Genomic DNA, 5,024 nt, shown 5'->3' with positions numbered 1-5,024 from the left:
AAAAATGCATCTGATACGTAGCTCCGATACGTAGCGATGCAGACAGAAGCGTGTACAGTATGAGCCAATCAGTGGCAGTCATGACAGAGCATGCGCTGTTACGCAAAAACCGCGATAGAGTGAAGTCGCGAGGGGTCACTGTACATATTTTGGACATGTTGTCAGGAGAGACCAATTCCTGGAAAAGGACATCATGCTTGGTAAAGTGGAGGGGTGGACTGTGAGAAAGAGGATGGCCCTCGACTAGATGGATAGACACAGTGACTGCAATAATGGGTTCACACATAAGAATTATTGTGAGTTAAGCAACAAAGCCCACAGGAAAGAAACACACCAGCCTGTGTGATCACGAGGTGTCGAAGGGATCAGCTATCAGGCATCAACGAACAAAAGAATCATATCATTGTGTGCTCACCTTCCCCATATGATCGCTGAAGACAAACGGGTGCATAAGCAAATGTGGTGAAGAAAGCTGATGGTGCCCGGCTATCAAAAGATATAGCGTCTGGGGTCTTAAAGGCAAGAGTGGCAATACTGAGAGGGTGGAGTGAGGGTGGGGTGGAAAGGGGGAACCGATTACAAGGATCTACATATAACCTCCTCTCTGGGGGATGGACAACAGAAAAGTGGGTGAAGGGAGATGCCAGACAGCGTAAGATATGACAAAATAATAATAATTTATAAGTTATGAAGGGTTCATGAGGGAGGGGAGAGTGGTGAGGGAGGGGAAAAATGAGGAGTTGATACCAAGGGCTCAAGTAGAAAGCAAATGTTTTGTGAATGAAATGTGCTTGACACAATTGATGTGTGTATGGATAGTGATAAGAATTGTATGAGCCCCCAATAAAACGATTTTTAAACAATTGTGAGGATGGCGCAGGCCCGGGCAGTGTTTTGTTCTGTTACACAAGGGTTGCTGTGGGGCAGAATTGACTCGACAGCACCTAACAACAACAGAAGCAGATGAGTTCCATCAACAAACAGGCTTCATTCCGGATAATGACAAGGCCAGATTAGCATGCCTTCCCCATACCACCCTTGCTAAAGCAAGGAGGATCTTATGCTTAGTGTATTTTCTTCCTGCGTGCAGCCTCCTGTCCTTTTCCCCGCTGGAACTGCTGTGCAGATCGGGAGCAATCCCAGGTTCAGCACTTCTTTTCAACCCTGTTCCAGGCAGATGTCCTACTCCGTTTAGAAAGCAGCATAGCATGCTAGGCATTTACAAATGCTGCGCCTTATACCCAGGAAAGAGGGAGGGACTTTCCTGTCCAGTTGTTCCACCTTGACTGGCTCCAGAGGGTTTCTTTTTCCCTTTTGTGGTGAAAATATGCATGATAAAATCTCAAACAACTCATCAATCTCTACATGTACAATTCAGTGACACTGATGACATTCTTCATGCCATGCAGCTTTCATTGTTGTCCTTTCCCAAACTATTTCACCACCTTTCACATGAACTCAGTGCCCTCCTATAAACAACCTCACCCTAGTAACTACAAATAAGCTTGGATTGCTATGTCGTTGTTAGGTACCGTCGAGTGAACTCCAAGTCATGGAGATCCTTTGTACCACAGGACACAGGACCAAACACTGCTTGGTCCTGTGCCATCCTCACAGTTGCAGTTGTGTCGGAGGCCATCGTTGCGGCCACTGTGTCAGTTTATCTCACAAAGGGTCTTCCTCTTCTTCACTGCCCTGCTACTCTCCCAAGCAAGATAAGTCGCTACATATTTGCTTATTTTATGGAACTGAGATCCTATAGTATGTGTCCTTTCATGATGGACTCACTTAACTCAGTATAATCCATAGGCTTGTCAATGGCTGATTTCTTAGAAATAGATCGCCAGGCCTTTCTTTAAGTTGAGGGGGATTCAAAATTCCAAACCTTTGGTTAGTAGTCAGCACTTAACTAGTTGAGCTACCCAAAGACTCCATTAGTGGCCACTCCCATACTCTCCATTGGGCCACATTGCCGTGTTTACAATATTAAGATCCAACAAGTGGCCATATAGCTCAGAAGCAACAAAGCCTACATGGAAGAAGCACACCAGCCTGCATGATCAGGAGGTGTCCATGGAATCAGGTATCAGGCATCTAAAACCCAGAATAAAACCATACCCAAGGTGAATGGGGGGGGGGAGGGTCCTGGAGTGGAGACCCAATGCCCATCTGTAGACAATTGGACATCCCCTCACAGAGGGGTCACAGGGAAGAGATGAGCCAGTCAGAGTGCAGTATAACACCGATGAAACACTCAACTTTCCTCTAGTTCTTTGGTGCTTCCTTCACCCCACTATCATGACCTCAAGTCTACCTTAGATGTAGGATGAGACCAGAACATGCGCATTGCTACAGATAAGATCCCACAACACAGGGAATCAGGATAGATAAACTCTTCAGGGCCAACAAGGGGAGGATCAGGGGAGGGGGGGAGGGGGAATTGATCACAAGGATCAACCTAGAACCCACTCCCAGGGAGATGAGTCACAGAAAAATGATGAGGGGCTATGGAAGACGATGTAAGATATGGAAAAAATAATCTATAACTCACCAAGAGTTTGTGAGGGAGGGCGGGCGGGGGAAGAAATTGGGGAGCTGCTATCAGGGGCTCAAGTGGGAAGAGAATGCTTTGAAAATGATGATGGCGGCATATGTGCAAATGCACTTGACACACTGGATGAATGTATGGATTGTGATAAGAGATGTAAGAGCCCCTAATAAAAGTATTTTAAAAAAAAGACTTCTGATCCATGAACATAAGACGATTTTCATTCATTTAGGACTCTGATTTCTTTCGACAGTGTTTTACTGTGTTTAGTGTACAGGTCTTGCACTTTCTTGGTTAAATTTACTCCTAAGCTTTTCAATCTTTTTGATGTCGATGCCAACAGAATCGCTTCTTTAATTTTCTTTGCAGAGTGTTCGCTGCCAGTGTACAGAAGGAACTCTGGTGAAACCGTGATGAAAGCACTCAACTGCTAGCAGTCTGCTTCTCTTAGTATTTCCGACCTTGGAAACGCTTCAAAGCACTTCTACCCTGTCCTAAAGGGCAGCTACGAGTCGAAATCTCAATAGCGGTGGGTGGTGGGGTGGAGTGTACAGAAAAACAACAGACGTTTGTATATTTGATCTGGTATTCTGCATCTTTGCTAACCTTGTTTAGCCACTCAAAAAATGGAGTGTGTGTGTGTGTGTGTGTGTGTGTGTGTGTGTGTGTGTGTATAAAATCTTTAGGGTTTTTTGGGAATAGAGATAGATTTGCTCCTTTCCATTTTGAATGCTTTTGATTTCTTTGTATTGCTTAATTACTCTGGGTAGAACTTCTAGTACTATTTTGAATTCAAAACAAAACAAAACAAAAAACCAAGCACTGGCAACCAAGTCCATTCTGAATCATAGCAACCCTACAGGAGAGAGTACACATTTTCCATAGGGTTTCAGAGACTGTAAGTCAGTATGGGAACAAAAACCCTCATCTTTTTTCCCTTGGAGAGATGGGTGAACTTAGCAGCCCAATGCTTAACCTATGGCGCCGTCAGGGATTCTGTACTGTAGAAAAGAAGTAGCCAAATAGGGCATTCTCATCTCGTTCCTGATTTTTAAAGAGAAAGCTTTCAGTTGTTGAGTGTTTTTAATCCTGAAAGATTGGCGCATTTTCTGCATCTATTAAGATAATCATGTATGTTGTGCTTTTCTCCTCCTTCATTCTACTAACATAAGTAGAATGAGGGGGGGGAAACCAATAATATTTAATAATAAAAGCACTCAACAAATTAAGAATAGAAGCCCTGCCTCAATCTGATAAAAGGCATCTGTGAGAACTCCATTTAATGGTAAAAGACTAAAAGCTTTCTCCTTAAAATCATGAACAAGACAAGCACGTCCTATTTGGCCACTTCTACTCAAACTTGCCCTGTAGGGTCACTGTGAGTCAGAATCAACTCAATGGCAGTGGGTTTTATTTTTGTAATTCAAAGATGTTCTAGCCATAGCAATTAGAAAATAAAAGGGAATAAAGGGCATCCACCTTGAAAAGAAGTAAGTAAACCTGCATTTATTCTTAAATGACACAATCTTTTATAAAAACCCTAAAGAATTGATTAAGGTCTCCATGGATTCTGCCGCCTGCTCCACACATCAATCCCCACCCGTTCCCACCCCCGCCATCAAGCTGGACTGCGTGCAGCGCAGCCTGGTGGGCGACATCATCAACCGCTTTGAGCAGAAGGGTTTTTGCCTGGTGGCCCTGAAGTTAGTTAAGGCCTCTGAGGAACACCTGAATCAGCAGTCCATTGACCTGAAAGATAGTTCATTCTTCCTGGGGCTGGTGAAGTACATGGACTCGGGACCAATTGTGACCATGGTCCGGGAGGGGCTGAATGTGGTGAAGATGGGCCGGATGATGCAGGGGGAGACCAATCCAGTGGATTCAAAGCCAGGAACCAACTATTCCAGGAGACTTTTGTATTCAACTAGGCTGGAACATCATTGATGGCAGTGACTGGGTCAAAATCACCGAGAAAGAAATCAGTCTGCTTTAAGCTGGAGGAATTGGTGGACTACAAGTCTTGTGACTATGACTGGGTCTACGAGGAAGTGGGAGACAGGAGTCCCGTCCCTCTGGTCCCGTTGCCAGTACTCAGCGTGTCTGTTCTGTGTACAGCTCCTCTTTCCAAACCAATAAGGCCTTTGGGAACTGGCAGAAAAACATTGATGGAAAGGATGATTGATTTTCTTATGTTGAATAACTCTTACATTCCTGGGATAAATCCCACTTGATTGTGGTGTGTATTCCTTTAAGATGGTGTTGGATTCAGTTGGCCAGTAGTTTGTAGAGGGTTTTTGTTTTCATTGCTATTTATCTGGGCTATTAGCCTTGTAATTCCCCCCCCCCCCTTGGAGTGTGTTTGTCTGGTTTGGGTATCAGGGTAAAGCAGACCTCATATAACGAGTTAGAAAGTGTCCCCTCCTCTTCTATTCCGTGGCTATTTTTGGAAGGATTAGTGCTACTTTTAAAAATATCT

At 44.3% G+C, this 5,024-nt stretch overlaps 1 pseudogene; it reads left to right on the top strand.

Annotated features, from left to right (window-relative positions):
* The first annotated feature begins 4,111 nt into the window (after positions 1-4,111).
* On the top strand, positions 4,112-4,779 carry LOC101646008 (annotated as a pseudogene).
* Positions 4,780-5,024: the final 245 nt, after the last annotated feature.

This window comes from Echinops telfairi, unplaced genomic scaffold, assembly GCF_000313985.2.
Source record: "Echinops telfairi isolate 266 unplaced genomic scaffold, ASM31398v2 ScPeMD7_20;HRSCAF=75, whole genome shotgun sequence".
NCBI lineage: Eukaryota > Metazoa > Chordata > Mammalia > Afrosoricida > Tenrecidae > Echinops > Echinops telfairi.
Note: the sequence above shows the minus strand (reverse complement) of the source record. Positions and strands in the feature narration are given on the sequence as shown.